The sequence below is a fragment of the Pelophylax lessonae genome (genome assembly GCF_965119305.1).
Source record: "Pelophylax lessonae genome assembly, chromosome: 3".
NCBI lineage: Eukaryota > Metazoa > Chordata > Amphibia > Anura > Ranidae > Pelophylax > Pelophylax lessonae.
In genome coordinates this window covers 557,869,353-557,889,908 of record NC_138770.1, presented here as the reverse complement: position 1 = coordinate 557,889,908, position 20,556 = coordinate 557,869,353, and positions in this window count along the sequence as shown.

Genomic DNA, 20,556 nt, shown 5'->3' with positions numbered 1-20,556 from the left:
GTACATGTGAATGCAGGGTCAAGGGTTTAGTAACATTCTAAAGCGGGCAACCTAAAAAGGACAGGTTAAGCGAATGGCTGTGTCTATAAAGCTCTATCATGTAAAGCTGGCTCATAATGTACAGTATATATATATACAACACTGACGAAATGACACTTTGCTACAGTTTAAAGTAGAGTGTACAGCTTGTATAACGGTATAAATTTGCTGTCCCCTCAAAATAACTGAACACACCATTAATGTCTAAACCGCTGGCAACAAAAATGAGTACACCCCTAAGTGAAAATGACTACACCCCTAAGTGAAAATGTCCAAATATGCCATTCTCCCTCCCCGGAGTCATGTGACTTGTTATTGTTACAAGGTCTCAGGTGTGAATGGGGAGCAGGTGTGTTGAATTTTGTGTTATCACTCTCACTCTCTCATACTGGTCACTGGTAGTTCAACATGGCACCTCATGGCAAAGAACTCTCTGAGGATCTGAAAAAAAGAAATGTTGCTCTACATAAAGATGGCCTAGACTATAAGAAGATTGCCAAGACCCTGAAACTGAGATGCAGCACCGCGGCTAAGACCATACAGCGATTTACCAGGACAGGTTCCACAAAGAACAGGCCTTGCCATGATCGACCAAAGAAATTGAGTGCACTTGCTCAGAGATTGTTTTTGGGAAATAGACATATGAGTGCTGCCAGCATTGCTGCAGAGGTTGAAGGGGTGGAGGGTCAGCCTGTCAGTGCTCAGACCATACACCACACACTGCATCAAATTGATATGCATGGCTGTCATTCCAGAAGGAAGCCTCTTCTAAAGATAATGCACAAGAAAGCCTGCTGAAGACAAGCAGACTAAGGACATGGGTGTCCTGTGGTCTGATGAGACCAAGATAATCTTATTTGGTTCAGATGGTGTCAAGCGTGTGTGGCAGCAACCAGGTTCGGAGTACAAAGACAAGTGTGTCTTGCCTACAGTCAAGCATGGTGGTGGGAGTGTCATGGTCTGGGGCTGCATTAATGATGCCGGCACTAGGGAGCTACAGTTCATTGAGGGAACCATGAATGCCAACCTGTACTGTGACATACTGAAGCAGAGCATGATCCCCTCCCTGTGAGGACTGGGCCACAGGGCAGTATTCTAACATGATAACGACTCCAAACACACCTCCAAGGCGACCACTGCCTTGCTAAAGAAGCTGAGGGTAAAGGTGATGGACTGGCCAAGCATGAGTCCAGACCTAAATCCTATTGAGCATCTGGGGGGCATCCTCAAATGGAACGTAGAGGAGTGCAAGGTCTCTAACATCTGCCAGCTCCGTGATGTCGTCATGGAGGAGTGGAAGAGGACTCCAGTGGCGACCAGTGAAGCTCTAGTGAACTCCATGCCCAAGAGGGTTAAGGCAGTGCTGAAAAATATTGGTGGCCACACAAAATATTGACACTTTGGGCCCAATTTTAACATTTTCACTTAAGGGTGTACTCACTTTTGTTGCTAGCGGTTTAGACATTAATGGCTGTGTGTTGAGTTATTTTTGAGGGGAAAGCAAATTTACACTGTTATACAAGCTGTACAGTCACTACTTTACATTGAAGCAAAGTGTAATTTCTTCAGTGTTGTCACATGAAAAGATATAATAAAATATTTCCAAAATTGTGAGGGGTGTACTCACTTTTGTGAGATACTGTGTGTATATATATATATATATATATATATTTAGTGCTTTGCGAAATATATATACAGTGCTTTTCGGCCCCCTTGAACTTTTCAGGCTTTCGCCACATTTCAGGCTTCAAACATGAAGATAGAAAAATTTCATTTTTTGTGAAGAATCAACAACAAGTGGGACACAATCATGAACTGGAACGAAATTTATTGGATATTTCAAACTTTTTTAACAAATAAAAAACTGAAAAATTGGGTGTGAAAAATTATTCAGCCCCTTAACCACTTAAGCCCCGGAAGATTTTACCCCCTTCCTGACCAGGGCCTATTTTGCAATTCGGCACTGCGTAACATTAACGGACAATTGCGCGGTCGTGCGACGCTGTACCAAAACTAATTTGACGTCCTTTTTTCCCACAAACAGAGATTTCTTTTGGTGGTATTTGATCACCTGTGCGATTTTTTGATCATGCGCTATAAACAAAAAAAGAGCGTCAATTTTGCAAAAATAACAATATTTTTCACATTTTTTTATATGAAATCCCCCAAAAAAATTTAAAATCAAATTTTTTTAACATTTTCGGCCAATTTGTTTTATTCTACATACGTTTGGTAAAAAAAATTGCAAAAAGCGTATTTTGATTGGTTTGCGCAAAAGTTATTGCGTTTACTAACTAAGGGAAAGATTTTTGTCATTTTTGTTGGTTTTTTTTAAACGAGTAATGGCGGGGATCTGCTTTTTTTTTTTGCGGGACTGCGACATTGCGGTGGACAGATCGGACCCTTGACTGAAATTTTTGACACTTTTGGGGTTACCAGTGACATTACTACAGTAATCAGTGCTATACATATGCACTGTTACTGTAAAAATGACACTGGCAGTGAAGGGGTTAACTTTTTTGAGAAGGAGGTGCTAAGTGTGTCCCTAGGACTAGAGCTACAGTGTGAATAGACACGCTCTCTGCTTATCTATTTCAAAGTTCCCTCCCTAACACAAATTTCCAGCTGCTTTAATCTCGTGTTTCGGAGAGCTTGTCAGAAGTTATCATGCTGATAACAGAGAAACGGAGCAGCAGAAAGACACAGTGTTCTATCAGAAAACCCTACCCCATCCAAAATCCATATCCTCGTCATTTCCAGTTTAGATCAGCTGTGGATTTGTCATGCATCAGCTGTAGCTGCGTCACACGTCCTAGTGCGCATGCGCGCAATAGGTAGAGAAATTTGATAATATCGCAAAGGGTCGGGCACACGTCCTAGTGTGCATGCACGGCAACGGATCGGGTAGCGGGCAGGGAGATCTCTTATAACAAATATCCATCCGATCTCCATGCCCCACACTGCACCACATGCGCACTAGGACGTGTGCCGAGTCGACCCTTTGCGATATTATCAAATTTCCCTATCTATTACGAGCATGCGCACTAGGACGTGTGACACGGCTACAGCTGATGCATGACGAATCCACAGCTGATCTGAACCGGAAATGACGAGGGTATGGATTTCTGATAGGGGTAGGGTTTTCTGGTAGAACACCGGCACTGAGAGCTTTGGAGAGAGATAAGTAAACATCACAGATATATGTTCCCAGGTCAGATTTAATGAATGGGGTTTACAACCACTTTAACTGCTATCTGTATCAGGGTTTGAGAGGTAAGGAGAAATATATAGATAGTTCTTTTATTCAGGTTCCCTCCAGCACTCAGACTGGTCATGGTCACACCCAAGCCTCAACATACATTACATGATTAATGTCCCTGTATAGTACATGATAACCTGGAGGCCCCACCCACAGACTGGAGCTTTTGGCAGAGGAGGAGCTTTAGGCAGAGTCAGCCAGAGTAAGGAAACAAGTAAATAATACAGCCAGCACTGTATCCCCTTAGAAATAGTATGTATTAATAGAGAAGTATGGGTTAAGTTTTTTTTTCAGAATCATACTTACAGTGGGTACAGAAAGTATTCAGACCCCCTTAAATCTTTGTTATATTGCAGCCATTTGCTAAAATCATTTAAGTCCCATACTGACAGAAAAACACAGAATTGTTGACATTGTTGCAGATTTATTAAAAAAGAAAAACTGAAATATCACATGGTCCTAAGTATTCAGACCCTTTGCTTAGTATTTAGTAGAAGCCCCCTTTTGATCTAATACAGCCAGGAGTCTTTTTGGGAAAGATGCAACAAGTCTTTCACACCTGGATTTGGGGATCCTCTGCCATTCCTCCTTGCAGATCCTCTCCAGTTCTGTCAGGTTGGATGGTAAACGTTGGTGGACAGCCATTTTTAGGTCTCTCCAGAGATGCTCAATTGGGTTTAAGTCAGGGCTCTGGCTGGGCCATTCAAGAACAGTCACGGAGTTGTTGTGAAGCCACTCCTTCGTTATTTTAGCTGTGTGCTTAGGGTCATTGTCTTGTTGGAAGGTAAACCTTCGGCCCAGTCTGAGGTCCAGAGCACTCTGGAGAAGGTTTTTGTCCAGGATATCCCTGTACTTGGCCGCATTCATCTTTCCCTCGATTGCAACCAGTCGTCCTGTCCCTGCAGCTGAAAAACACCCCCACAGCATGATGCTGCCACCACCATGCTTCACTGTTGGGACTGTATTGGACAGGTGATGAGCAGTGCCTGGTTTTCTCCACACATACCGCTTAGAATTAAGGCCAAAAAGTTCTATTTTGGTCTCATCAGACCAGAGAATCTTATTTCTCACCATCTTGGAGTCCTTTAGGTGTTTTTTAGCAAACTCCATGCGGGCTTTCATGTGTCTTACACTGAGGAGAGGCTTCCATCGGGCCACTCTGCCATAAAGCCCCGACTGGTGGAGGGCTGCAGTGATGGTTGACTTTCTACAACTTTCTCCCATCTCCTGACTGCATCTCTGGAGCTCAGCCACAGTGATCTTTGGGTTCTTCTTTACCCCTCTCACCAAGGCTCTTCTCCCCCGATAGCTCAGTTTGGCCAGACGGCCAGCTCTAGGAAGGGTTCTGGTCATCCCAAACGTCTTCCATTTGAGGATTATGGAGGCCACTGTGCTCTTAGGAACCTTAAGTGCAGCAGAAATCTTTTTGTAACCTTGGCCAGATCTGTGCCTTGCCACAATTCTGTCTCTGAGCTCTTCAGGCAGTTCCTTTGACCTCATGATTCTCATTTGCTCTGACATGTATTGTGATCTGGAAGGTCTTATATAGACAGGTGTGTGGCTTTCCTAATCAAGTCCAATCAGTATAATCAAACACAGCTGGACTCAAATGAAGGTGTAGAACCATCTCAAGGATGATCAGAAGAAATGGAAAGCACCTGAGTTAAATATATTAGTGTCACAGCAAAGGGTCTGAATACTTAGGACCATGTGATATTTCATTTTTTCTTTTTTAATAAATCTGCAATAATGTCAACAATTCTGTGTTCTTCTGTCAGTATGGGGTGCTATGTGTACATTCATGAGGAAGAAGAATGAACTTAAATGATTTTAGCAAATGGCTGCAATATAACAAAGAGTGAAAAATTTAAGGGGGTCTGAATACTTTCCATACCCACTGTACCTAGCTGGATGCAGCATCAGTCCAATGCTGCATATGTCCCCCTGCATATGTCCCCCGCCGCAGATCACTCAGTTCTCTCTGCTCCCCCTATGTGGCGGTTCAGGCACTTGGGAGGATCCTGACTCCATTGTCGCAATCTTGGACCAGCTTTGTGATGTCAGCAGACAGCGGACTTCAGCCCGCTGTTGGCTGAAAACGAGTCACAGGAGTGCAGAATGAACTGCACTTCTGTGATCCATAGGAGATGTACAGCCAAACTTGCACCCTTGCAATGCAGAGAGGGCCCACTACAAGAGTGTTTTGGTTTTTTTATATATATTTCTGGAGTTGGCTTTCCTTCAATAAAGAAAGGAAGGTTTTTCTACATTATGTGAGGACACGTGTGATATGACTTTTGTAGGAAACACTGCAGGTTGTCTATTTCAGTGTCATATATCAGGTCTATTCCTTCATTGTAAAATCTTGTGTTATTTATGGAATTATTGTCAGATTTTAACCTTGATAAGGGAGCCCTGTCTCTAGAATGGCACTCTACGTTTTATATAATTCTACAATGAACATTGACACTAAAATGTAACAAAATAATATGATTCTTGGATCCAGGTTGTCAGCAATGTTGGTTATAGCTGTCATTTATATAAAGACCTTCTGAATGACAAAAAAACCCAACACCACCATCGAGATCTATTTCAAGACACAGCATTGTTTTGTGGCTAGCCTAAATCTTATGATTAACGATCTGCTTTTCTACTTTTAGAAACTCTATACAATGAATGCTCTTATCTTTGCTCACCTCATCCTTTTGGCCTATGGTACTGTCAAAGAAAAGAGTGATGTTTTCAATCCAGTAGTGTCCCTGCTTCAATACAAGAAACATTGCTTGATTAATGGGCCTGCTGCAATTTAGTCTGCGCCTAGCTTTTTGATTAATGCTTCCTAATTTAACTCGGAGGAAAAGCTGGAAAGGCAAAATCTTTAAATCTAATTGACCTAGTTTGTAACTATTACCTTGGTCTAATAGTTTGTATTAAATATGTCTTGTATACAATGACAAAAATGGAATATAAACAGCAAAGGTAATCTCTGTCACCAAGTAAAAATCCACCAGTATTCATTAGTCTTTAAGGCTTAAGTACTTGGCAGTTTCTATAAAATGTAGAATCATCAGAGCATATCTTTTTGTATTACAGTTCAAAATTACTTATGGAAACTCATCATTTATGTTACTTCAAATAGAATCCCACTTACTTGTTTGGTCCTCTCATTCTAGGAATATATTTCAGTCCAAACAATACTTCTTTAGAAAGGGCCTGATAATGGCTCTTTTGTATGAAAGGTGGATACGGGCATAAGGTGGACATGATGCCCATAGCAAAAAATCAAATAAAAAAGAAATAAATTCAAATATGAAAGTTAACGCTTACATTTCTGCAGTAGCCACTCTCCTAGATTTCTACCCCAGGGATCTAAGCCATAGAGTAAACTAGTGTTTCTCAAACTTTTTTTCAGTCTAGGCACCCTTTAAAACTATGGACAGTCTCAAGGCGCCCCATTCTAAAATGTAAAAAAATATTCTAATAGTTTTACATAAAGCGGCAGCATCAATACATGTAGAAAATCCAACATTAGAAGTGATTTATTCTTCCAAAGTAAATACACTTTTGCACACTGGTACTGACTAGTTGTCCAGTGTTTCTCCTCTCCATCACTCAGGTATTTTGACCCCAGTGATAATGGAGAGGGGCAGCAGAGGGTCAAACAAGAATACAGTGCAGGCGATCGACACCCTTCTTATCAATACTGATAACATCACTGGTTGTTGGGATGCCGGTGGCTGGAAGGTTGAAATGGTGCACAATAAAAACCTGTGGCTTTGTGTAACTAAAAGGCAGGCTTGATCCACCTGCTGGCTCTTTTACATTTTTAAGCAATTTTTAGGCATTTTGCCAAGGCACCCCTGAAGAAATCTCAAGGCACAATGGGTGCCTTGGAACCCTGGTTGAAAAAGCCTGGGATAAACTATTCCTAGCTGAGATTCAATATAGTAACTCAGATTCTGGGAGATTCCCATGGTTCATTTACCACTACACCATTTAGAATTACTTAATTCATTTAGTAGAAGATACTGCAACAGAACTCAGCAGCATGTCATAGTTAAACATGTATTAAAATAAAATAATACACCTGAGACTGCAATTATGAAAGCAGTTTTAAATTAGACTTAGAATACATCAATGGAAAATAATGGATTTTACTCAAACAAGAATAGTGTGGGAAAAAAAAAAAAACACACTGCTGCAGTTACAACTTTTTTTCCTTATCTTCCATTGAAAGGACAAGATGTGTGGATAAAATCTGACCAAAGGTTTTCACTGCCATCTTCATGAGGTTGGAACACTAGCAAATACATTTTTTAAAATCAGCCCCATGTATAGCCTTGTCTCTAACCATCATGCCTCAGATTTCTTTCTAGTGTCTTGGAAGGTTGGAGGCTTTTTCCACAGCTCTGCTGAGAATTTCTACCTATATTTTATTATTTCTTCTTTTCTATCAACATACTTGGTACTTCATCTTCAATCAGGACATCTAATATGCTGCTTAAGCTAGTCTGAATACAGCAGCCTTCCAGATTGGTGTATCCCCAGCAAGAGCTTTGGAAGTTGTCCCCAAACCCCACTACATTTCAAATTATGGGGCTAGCCTGGAATTAGACTTTGGTGGAACTTTCCAGATCTTTGTTTACGGTGTTAGCTGCAGAGCACTTTCCAGTTCTGGAGCAATCTCTGAAGACTCCTTCCATGAGTAAGCCTCTGCATTCAGGCACACAGCTCTACATTGTAGCTCTTGCTACTGAGCCACAAAGCACTTCCTGTGTCCAGAGCAATGGCACAGCTTCTGGTGTGACCCACACTCTGAAATCTTTCTTTTTCAGTGAGCCTCTGAATGGGGCAAAGCTAATCTCATATGATTTTTTTGGATACCAGACTCTGCATTATGGTGCTTTGCAGACCCTTTCCAGGTACTGTCAGTTAGTTGCAGACGGCTTTCCAGGCTCATATCCGCTGCTCAACTGCTGGTGTGGTCTAGTCTATGCAGTTATTGACATAGCACACAGCTGGTAAGGTTGAATACATATACTAGTCCATCCTGTGTCAGTGTGGGTATATGTGTGTGCATGTATTTATATCTCTACCATTTCCAATATTCCTTTATATTGCCTTTGTTAGGATGCACATCCAAAAGTTTTTAAAATGATCGACACTCCCTACAGACACCACCAATTGTGGAAGGGAATTCCACATCTATACCACTCTAATAGTAGAGAACCCCCTAACCCCCTATACAGTTTAAGGTTAAACCGCATCTCCAAATTCACTGAGTGGCAGTCTCCAGTCTCACTCTGTATGGAATTCTATGTTTGCAGTTAGCATATAGTCGATATGTAGTCCTCATACACTGCAATCTGCCTTATGTCCTTTCTGGACTGTATGGGTAAGCTAAAGTGTACTATCTAGTATTACAGCTGTGGCACAGCCTTGAAGTGTGAGTCTGTTTCGCACAAATCCTTTAATGGATATGGCTTTTCAAAAAGCAGCATCAGAAAATACCAAATAATTTCAACCATGGGGCACCATTTTTCTCTTCCAATTCCAGCTTTTTTTTATTGGGGTGATAGGTATACCTCAGGAAGCTCAGTACTCAAAGAGAGAGTTGCATACACTACGATTTTTGCCTTTCAGCTCATAAGGAGATCTCTTGTCATAGCTTCTGCTGCTTGAAGAGCATTGTGCACTATCCAGTCTCACTTCATTGCCCACTTTCAGTGACTTACCCGTGTAGTCTTTTAGAGCTCATACTACCAAAAAGACCTCCCCTATCACCTTTGTACTTAAAAAGTTCGGGACTGAGGACTGCAAACTTTAAGTGGTGTCAACCTAATAATGTGAAGAAGCATTTTCTCTAATATAGGAAATATTGATAAATTGTCTCTACCTTGTGTGGATTTTCCAGTTCTTCACCTTAGGGACTACAATGATAGACTCCCTAGTCTTAGCTTGATTTAGATGTAAATTCTTTTCATCCTGTCATGACATTGACTTTACTTTGTGAAATCATGTCTCAGTGGATCATATATTTTTTAAAAGAATCTTCTACTATTGGGGCTCAAGACTCTCAAACTTGAAAACGTCTTAAAAAAATGTCTAAAGCCCTCCACTTTAGTTGTGATGGCCTCCTAGAAGCTTTAAAGTAGGTGTCTCACATAGCAGTATTATCTGTCCAAGTACATAGGGAACTCTAGCTAAATGTCTGGGACAGAGAAGATGAATTTAAAAAATGCTTACTCATTTGCAGCTTAAAGTAAGGTACCTCTTTGGACGTCCACTTAACAGTGGCATGCCCAAAACTCACGATTCTCATTCAGTGCGCTGACGGAAATCTGTAGATGAGACTGGACAAATCCCAATCGTCATCAGCTGTTTGTTATATCTCAAAGGTTCCTGTTTGCACCGCATATCTCACAAGCATTTGTTTAAAACTTCACCCTCACTATAACTAGTCCCTTCTTGTTTTACTGTATCCATTGAGTTCCAAGGATATCCCTTTCTTACATTATGGTTGCTCAGGCTTACAGCTGTTGTTTTCACATATATTCATGATGCAGCATATAACTCTTTTGTTTTACCTCTTTATTTTGGGTTGCTGTACTCTGATGTGCACCACCCTGAATTGTTTTGGTTAACCCAACCCTCAGACTTCAGTTTTCTATGATGGTAGTATATTGTATTGTGAAATATTATCCTTTTTTTTTTCCACGCTTCATTCTAAAGGTGTTAGTGCTATCAATGATAATTGCACCTATTACAGTACTTATCTCTCCTCCACCGCATCTCTCTACTGACAGAAGTTTGGGCCTACAGGGTCATCTGTCATTAGTTCCTGTTATTTCTTACTGAATATGGAACTGACTATACTGTGTCTTTTACTGTTTCTAAAGAACTTTTTTTTTTTTTGCAAGGTCAATCAGTTCCTAGAGTTTTGTACTTCGCTTTTTGGAGGGTCCAATACCAGGTACTCCAGAATCTGGTCTTTGGAATATTATATCTTGTTTCCTATTTGCAGCTTGGGCAGGTTACTTACTCTCTGCTTTTCCTCTATATTCTCCTATTTGGGCGTATGCCCAAGTTTGATTTTCATAAGTTGACCCAGTTGGACTTAATTGGTACCCCAGGTACACAACACACCAATGTATAAAAATGTATTCAAGTTTTATTACAACATTTCTTAAAAACAGACATATAAATGTAAAGTATAAAGATAAAAACAAAATGAATAATGCACCCCAACTCTACATAGGTGGTTTCCCTAAATGCATCTGATTACACTCTTAGTGTCGTGTTCCCAGATCATGGGTATTAATACTGAGATATATAAGGAGGCACCACCTCCAAAGAAAATCAATCCTCTACATGTTTCGCAGCCATAACTGCTTCTTCAGGAGGCTGAGAAAAGCATCCAATGTTTATAATTAAGACATGGACAATTATTAAAGTACAAAAGTCACAATCCATACATCAATAGCATATAACATCACTGGTTTAGCACAGGGGAACATGAGGGGGTTACCCACAGCAGAGGAATGTAATGCTACAAAGAAGAGGCCAACCCAAAGCCCGGCTAGACCCAACCCATGGGCCAGGTATGGGAGCAGACGTATATTAAAAGATGAAACACAATAAAATTAATCCTAGAGATGTGGACAAATAGCACAGAGTGCATCAGGTCAAGAAAGTAGGCTACTATTAGTAGCGTCAAAACCAACCTTTGTCTCAATGTTTGAATATGTGGTACTATATCCTTAATAAGAATGTTAAAAAAAGTAATCCACATTAAATTATAGACTTGACTTAGTAGAACCAGGATATAATAGGGGAAGAAAAATAGTGATCCAATCTTAAAAGGCCCAAACCAACGGCAGCCACTAGAGCAGTACAGGGAAAGAATATACCATGGTAAGTGGTTATACAAAGCCTGGAACAAACAAGGCTCTTATTATCAGAAAGCGTGGGTGAAAACTTATAGATAGATTGAGTATTCAGCAATCTCTACTTACTGAGACACTGTATTATCAAAAATGCCCCCCAGGTGCTCATGTAATGTACTACCCAGGAGGGGAGACCCCCTCCCATATACAGCACTGCTGCCTGGTGCACCAAAGCCCGCCAATCAGGTTTGTGTATGATGTCACCGGCTCCGGTTCACTGACGGCACATACATGGGAAACACGTGAATGTGTAGTGTCATAATAGCGGCTGCCTCCAAGAGGGGCAGAAATACCCATTGCGCAGCCCTGCTGACAACAGAGGGGAGGGACCACGGAAGGTAGGGAACACTTGCCCATGGATCAATGCCACCCGGACAGAGGGAAAGGCTTATAGCCTAAATACACATTCACACACACATAAAACTAAGTCCAACTGTGTGTTTCTTTTTGTGGAAATTCTGCAGATAGGATATGGTACCCCATTTTGTGTTTGCTATTTTGGCATTTACCCATTTTCCTTTCCTTACTTCCTAATTTGCTATTATGTGTTGTTGAACTCTCATGCGTCATAAGTTTCCTGATCTTTGCTGACAGTATTAGGACAGGAAATGTACCAGGGGATTGGAGGAAAGCTAACGTGATTCCGATATTCAAAAAGGGGCAGAGGCATATCCCGGGAAATTATAGGCCTGTCAGTTTGACATCAATAGTATGTAAAATTCTCGAGGGGATGATAAGGGACTATATCGTAGAGTTTGCTAAAGACAACAACATCATCAGCAGTAATCAGCACGGGTTTACAAATGGGCATTCTTGTCAAACCAATCTCTTAACATTCTACGAGGAGGTGAGCTGTGAGCTAGATAGGGGCAGACCAGTAGATGTGGTGTACTTGTATTTCGCTAAGGCGTTTGATACTTTTCCCCACAAGCGCTTAATTTATAAATTAAGGTCTGCAGGTATCGACAGCAGGGTTTGCTCTTGGATACGGAACTGGCTGAAAGGGCATGTCCAAAGGGTGGTAATAAACAGCGCATACTCAGACTGGTCTGAGGTAGTAAGCGGGGTCCCCCAGGGCTCAGTCCTGGGACCAACCTTGTTCAATTTATTCATAAACAGCATTGAGGTCGGGATCAGTAATTCGTTATCAGTTTTTGCAGATGACACAAAATTGGCCAGGGCAATAACTGCACAGCAAGAAGCAGATATCCTACAGAATGACCTGGACAAAATAACGGAGTGGGCAACGACATGGTAAATGAGGTTTAATGTGGAGAAATGTAAGGTTTTGCACTTGGGGACTAAAAACATAAAAACACAATACACCTTAGGAGGGGAACCCTTGGGGGAATCAAAAATGGAGAAGGTTCTGGGAGTCTCGGTTGATGATAGATTAGGCAACAGCATGCAATGTCAAGCGGCAGCTGCCAAAGCCAGCAGAATATTAGCATGCATAAAGAAAGGGATGTATTCCAGGGATAAGACTATAATCCTTCCACTTTATAAAACTCTGGTCCGACCGCATCTGGAGTATTCTGTCCAGTTCTGGTCGCCAGTCCTCAGGAGGGATGTGTTGGAGCTGGAGAGAGTCCAGAGAAGGGCAACTAAACTGATTAGGGGATTGGAGGACCTTAATTATGAAGAGCGTCTGCAATCGCTCGATTTATTCTCCCTGGAGAAGAGACGCCTGAGGGGGGACATGATAGCAATTTATAAATATCTCAATGGGGATCTCAGCTTAGAAAAAAAAGCTGTTCAGTCGAAGGGATTGCATGAGGACAAGAGGGCATACAATGCGATTAGTAGAAGCGTTAGGAGAAGCGTTTTAATCTCAGGCAACGTGGGGGGTTCTTTACTGTTAGGGCTACAAGATTGTGGAATTCTCTACCACAAGAGGTGGTTTCTGCGGGAAGTATGGTGGCTTTCAAAAGACTCTTAGACGTACATCTCAAGGATCAGAACATTCAGGGCTATGTGAGATGATTACAGTCACACACACCTACACAGGTTGAACTGGATGGACTATTGTCTTTATTCAACCTCACCTACTATGTAACTATGTAAAAAAATAAGTTAGTCTGACCTCACCTGCAATGTATTTAACTGAAAGTTTTTCTCCTGTGAAGATTCCAGAACTCCACTAGTTAGGGTGCTCTTCTTCCTCAGCTGGACTTGGCTTCCTGTCTTGCCCTAATTAATGAGAACTTTATTCGAAGGTACTCCCTTCTCTTTCAACGTATTGTTAATCCACGACAGGCCCTGAACTCATTCAACCTAGTGAGCATGTTATGTTGATGCCCTTAAGAGGGTGGAACAATCCCCTTTAAAGATTTGTTCTGCCAAAAAAAAATGTTTCTTTTTCTGTAATTTTTCAAGGTATTATTTACACTAGGATCACATCTCTTGGCTCCTCAATGAAGCACTTTGTCCTTCAGGTATACCTGCAGGAGTGTATTCTCTTGATTGCAGGTTTGCTGCATGTTTCCATGTCTCATAACACTTTACTGGTATTTGCACAGATGCCATTCTCATCCTTCTACATCCTTCCCAACCCTGCCTTTTTATGCATGGGCTGTTGATTACATTTCCACCTCCCTTTTCCTTTAAAGGGTTAGGAGGTAGTTTTATTAAATAATGCTTTCATTGCTTTGCCTTAGATCTTTCTCTATCTAAAGCTAAGGGCTAGGGATCTCTGCTGAGCCTTAGCAGTTGTTTAAAATAGTTTTTCATCTGAACATGTGTTGTATGTCCATATATTCTTTCCATATATTCTTTCCCTGAAGTCAATGGTAAGGTGGCTTAGGCTTAGACCTTTTTCTTTTCTTTGTTGACCACATCGTTACTTGGCCCAATTCACTTGCTACTGCAGTTAGTTTCAGCCTATATTTTTGTGACCAGAGAGGGAGCTCTAGCACACTGCATGTGACTGTCAGCTTCAGCTTTGTGCTGTGTGAAGGGGATGTGTCCCTTTCCTCCAGTCAGCACTCAGATCTCCTCACTGAGCTCTGCAGGGTGTAAATTCAGCTCCGTGCCTCCTACCTTCAGACAAGCTAGATAAATTCTGCACTTTGAATGGCTGTAGAGAAGAAAGGGCTGCAGATAAACTGGTAGAACTTATTTAGGATTTGTTTAATCTGTGTATCTGTCAGGAAGGGCATACTAGTAGACAATATGGCTCTTCTGGACAGACTTCTGTGCCTCTTCACAGGCTAATTTATGCTTCCTTTCGTTGGTGTAGGAATTTGACTAATACTTATGCGTATGCACGCGTGCATATGGTCACGGGCATACACGTGCAGATCAGTGTGCTCACATGCACTTGTGACAGATGTTGGCCCCAAATGGGCTATTTAAACTGTGCTCAGGATCAGACCCAGCTTGAACCCTGACTGCGCTCTTGCTCGTTTGTACCTGACCTGTCCTGCCAGTGTATGTCCCAGCCTGCCTGATTCTGCAAATCTTCCAGAGGTTTCCAGTACTTGCCTTGCATCCTGCTGTGCCTGATATTCTACAGTCTGCTACTGGTGTATACCTTACCCGCCCTATGTCGCACCAGCATGCTTCAGTCTGCCATCCACCAGCTGTCAACCAGCCCACCTGCTTCACTGAAGACTACTGATGACTTGCCTGGTGTGGATACCCACTCTGATACTAGCAAGACCTACAGGTACTTATGCCACTCTGCACTCATGTACCTTCTGTTCACACTACCAGGGGCCCAGAGTGGCCATCTTCATCATTTCTGGCTCTGCTACCAGGTACTTAATAGTATTACCTGAGATCTGTCACTTCACTGGGTATGTAGGGGTTTACAACCACTTTAAGGTTTTTTGTTTGCCAGTATCCCTGCCTCCTGAAGGTGGCAATGTCTTTCAATAGACTTCAAGAAAATTATTTTACATTAAGTACACCCAGTGGGGGCGATCTTTTAACGTCCTTTATGGTTACTAGGACAGAAAGTGAGACCAACTCTTCCCACTAGGGAGGAGCTGAAGGTTCATACAAACACGAGTTTTGATCAAACTTTGGCTGTTGGGTACTCTTTTGTGGCTATTAGCCAGTTTGGTGAGCGGTGGCGGCTGGTGCATAGGGGGCGCCAGGGCCCCGCCCCCACTAAAAAAAAAGGAAAAAAAATTTCAAAAAGAACAAATAAAGTTTTTTTTAAAAAAAATGCGTTCGCCGGCCTGTGGTGGGTATGGGGGGGGGTGGGGTTTACGACCCAGAAGAGGCGCCGATTGGCTTCCTTATGGGGGCGTAATCTGGGTGCAGGTCATTGCGCTAGGACACCCCCACTTTCGTGATATCCTGGCTGTGATTGGTCCAGTCTCCAGCCTGGACCAATCATCATCCAGGACATCCGATTGTGACGCCGCTGACGTCGCAATGGGGGCAGTGCCGGTGCGTGCATCAGTCACTCACCGTCACCGCCCGGTCAGCTAACCGCTGAAGAGGAGTCCAGTCCGGAGAAGAAGCCGGTGCCGGTCACCTTCCCGCCGCCCGTCAACCGCCGCAGAAGAGGCCAAGAGGGAGAAGCGCCGCTCACCTTCCCGCCGCCGAACGAAGAAGAGGAGAGGGAGAAGCCGCCGTGACTCACAGGTAAGTGCACTGCTCTCAGTCGGGCACGCACACATAGCTCTGCATTGGGTGACATGTATACTGGCTGCACTGGAGGCACGCACGCATAGCTCTGCATTGGGGGACATGTATACTGGTGGTCACTGGCTGCACTGGAGGCACGCATGCATAGCTCTGCATTGGTGGACATGTATACTGGTGGTCACTGGCTGCACTGGAGGTACGCACGCATAGCTCTGCATTGGGGGACATGTATACTGGTGGTCACTGGCTGCACTGGAGGCACGCACGCATAGCTCTGCATTGGGGGACATGTATACTGGCTGCACTGGAGGCACGCACGCATAGCTCTGCATTGGGGGACATGTATACTGGTGGTCACTGGCTGCACTGGAGGCACGCACGCATAGCTCTGCATTGGGGGACATGTATACTGGTGGTCACTGGTTGCACTGGAGGCACGCACGCATAGCTCTGCATTGGGGGACATGTATACTTGTGGTCAATGGAGGCACGCACGCAAAGCTCTGCATTGGGGGACATGTATACTGGGGGTCACTGGAGGCACGCACGCATAGCTCTGCATTGGGGGACATGTATACTGGTGGTCACTGGCTGCACTGGAGGCACGCACGCATAGCTCTGCATTGGGGGACATGTATACTGGTGGTCACTGGCTGCACTGGAGGCACGCACGCATAGCTCTGCATTGGGGGACATGTATACTGGTGGTCACTGGCTGCACTGGAGGCACGCACGCATAGCTCTGCATTGGGGGACATGTATACTGGTGGTCACTGGCTGCACTGGAGGCACGCACACATAGCTCTGCATTGGGGGACATGTATACTGGTGGTCACAGGCTGCACTGGAGGCACGCACGCATAGTTCTTCATTGGGGGACATGTATACTGGTGGTCACTGGAGGCACGCACGCATAGCTCTGCATTGGGGACATGTATACTGGTGGTCACTGGCTGCACTGGAGGCACGCACGCATAGCTCTGCATTGGGGACATGTACGCTGGTGGTCACTGCATTGGAGGCACGCACGCATATCTCTGCATTGGGGACATGTACACTGGTGGTCACTGCATTGGAGGCACGCACGCATAGCTCTGCATTGGGGACATGTATACTGGTCACTGCATTGGGGACATGTATGCTGGTCACTACATTGAAAGGGGACATTTATACTGGTCACTATATTGAAGGGGACATGTACTGTGGGGTTTGTGCTAGGGGCCTGTACTGTGGGGTTTATGCTAGAGGGCCTGTACTGTGGGGTTTGTGCTTGAGTTGTTTGTGCGGGGTTTGTGCTTGAGGGGTTTGTGCTGGGGGGGTCTGTACTGTGGGGTTTGTGCCACTCTCAGTCCATGTATCCCATAATAGGATGTCTCTCACAGTATATCCCATAATAGGGCCCCTGTTCCCTATTATGGGATATACTAGTACTGATGGACCCCTTAATATGTGATATATTGGGAGAATTGGTTCACGCAAGCAAAATATAGGGGGCAAAATGGGTGGAGTCTATAAGGGGTGGGGCTTCTGAGAAATGGGAGGGGTCAAAATGGAAGGGCGGGGTCTTGCACCCCCATCTTAAAACTTCACCAGCCGCCACTGTTGGTGAGAGCCAAATATCATATATAGTAACAGCATTTCTATCACTACTATATATGACAGCTTTCTATCTGTCAATAGTTCCAAAGGAATCATCAGTAGCAATCAGTGGTGTCACCCGGCCCCATTAATTTGCTAGTTGGGAATCTCCAGCCATGTAAACAAAGGGACAGTGATAGCGTAACATCACTGACCAGATATGCCCATATTTGTTCAATGTCACCCAGAGGATTCCACACTTTTGTTCACTCTTAGCTGTGGGGATGTTCTTAAGCACAAGCCAGCAGCAGGATCGGATTTGTGTCCATCAGTGGGATTTTTTTCCTTTCAGCAGGCATTCATTTTTTTTGCTTTTTTTAAGACAATAAAGGACTTGTTAAAAATGTGTAAGCATCTATATTTGCTCTTTACTTTTTTATTTTTTTGCATAAATGAGTAAGAGTACTATATACCCTTTACTCGTTCACATGAGGGGCTGGTGTCTGGGTGCCCCCTTTTTGTTAAAGGGGGTTCCAGATTCCTATATGCACCACACCCACAAACCCTTACAACCACTGGGCAAGGGTTGTGGGGTAAAGGTCCTTGTCTTCCTCAACATGGCAACAAGGTGCTTTGCCTTGCCAATACACTCTTCCCATGCTAAGTGCATATGGCCTGGTTTGGGTCAGGAGAAGGAGGCTGTGCACACTCACCCTCCATCCCTTTCCTGTGACCTGTTATCTCTTTGAGTGCCTCTCAGGCTCGTTTGATATGGGGTATACAGGTGGGTTTCCCTGCATCCACTGCTGAGAGTGCTGACAAGGGATGGAGCCCGTCCTGGCCCTGCAATGGCTCAAAAAGAATGGGGGGGTCCCTGATGTAGCACATCTGAGAAATTCTATGGAGGTGAAAAGAGTGGCAACCTCAGCCTGGCCCCCCAACCTTTTTCGCTCTGCCCCCTGGAGCTTAGTCATGGGGAACTATGACATCCCTTTCCTCGCCAGCCAGTCTGCATGCTCAGAGGCACCACTTTACAGGCAGGTTAAGGGCACCCCCAGGCATGTTATTTAAAAGAATTTTGCAATTGTAACGTTAAGCTTAATGCACTATTAAAATTGCTACTTCTCACCAAATAGGATTTTTAAAAAATGTACATTTGGTTATTAGCCCTTGCCTATTAACTTAGAAAATGGCCATTTCTATGTTTATCATTTAGCTCTCATTGACTTCAGATTCAGCATCCAAAGCACCTCGAACCAAACCCAGGTACTTTTAATTCAGATAGATCTTATATGCTTTAATCACCGACAATATCTATCATTAAAATACATTTTATTGTGATAAAATACAATAGCAAAAAAGCAACTGCTTATTAAATGAGTAAAAGGTGTTAATGAAGAGAAATTAAAAAAAAAACAGCTTTGAAATTTCTATTTCAGCTCTTTCAGCCTAAGGCTTTGCACCCATGGGGTTCAGCTTGTATAACATTGAGCTTTAACAAAGCTTTTACAAAGCTTTTGCTTTGCTTTTGGCCAATTGCAAGCAGATGTTTTGAAGCCTTTAAAGTGCCCTTCATCTCCAAGTTATTGGTGTACAAAAGCAAGTGAAATAAAAAAGGTGTCAAAGGAAAATTTAATAGTTTTGTATCAAATTGTTCTAGCGTTTTTTTTTTTTTCATTGTTTCTAAGCTTTGAAACTGATGTCTTTCATTTTATTGTTATTATTATTATTTTTGCTACCTATACAGTGTAGTTTTAACAAATTAACATTTAATATGTGATAAAGTATTCACAGACAACCAGTTCCCATTTGGTCAATTAGGATTCCAAATTTTGGCAAAATGCACAACGCACATTTGGGTGCCATTCATTCTGAACAGCACCGCGAATGTAGTGTGATTCTTGCCTTTACTTTCACGCAACAAAACATATGGGAATCGCGGCAAAATAAAATTTTGCCTGGCTCAGGGTCAAAAGTTGGCCCCTGAACTTCTTTGCTGTGACAAACGCACATAAGGAAGCCCATTCAAGTGAATGGCCTGCCCTATGCGTGACACCAAGAAATGCGCGTGAATCGTGCTTTTTAAATCCAGAGTGGGAACTCGCATTCCCACCATGTGATATTTTACATAATTACATAGGTAATCAGGTTAAAAAGAAAACACTAGTCCATCTAGTTTAACTAATAACCAATAATAATAAATAAAAAAATACACAAAAAGAATTGCTCTCTCTCTCTCTGTCTCTCTCTCTATATATATATATATATATATATATATATATAGATAGATAGATAGATAGATAGATAGATAGATAGATAGATAGATACAGTATCTCACAAAAGTGAGTACACCCCTCACATTTTTGTAAATATTTTATTATATCTTTTCATGTGGCAACACTGAAGAAATGACACTTTGCTACAATGTAAAGTAGTGAGTGTTCAGCTTGTATAACAGTGTAAATTTGGTGTCCCCTCCCCTCAAAATAACTCAACACACAGCCATTAATGTCTAAACTGCTGGAAACAAAAGTGAGTACACCCCTAAGTTAAAATGTCTGTTAGCCATTAGCCCTCCCCAGTGTCATGTGACTCCTTAGTGTTACTAGGACTCAGGTGTTAATGGGGAGCAGGTGTGTTAAATTTGGTGTTATCGCTCTCACTCTCTCATACTGGTCACTGGAAGCTCAACATGGCACCTGATGGCAAAGAACTCTCTGAAGATCTGAAAAAAAGAATTGTTGCTCTACATAAAGATGGCCTAGGCTTTAAGAAGATTTCCAAGACCCTGAAACTCAGCTGCAGCATGGTGGCCAAGACCATACAGTGGTTTAACAGGACAGGTTCCACTCAAAACAGGCCTTGCCATGATCGACCAAAGTAGTGGACTGCACATGCTCAGCATCATATCCAGAGGTTGTCTTTGGGAAATAGAGGTATAAGTGCTGCCAGCATTGCTGCAGAGGTTGAAGGGGTGGGGGGTCATTCTGTCAGTGCTCAGACCATATGCCGCACACAGCATCAAATTGGTCTGCATGGCTCTCGCCCCAGAAGGAAGCTCCGTGTAAAGATTATGCACAAAAAAAGCCTGAAAACAGTTTGCTGAAGACAAGCAAACTAAGGACATGGATTACT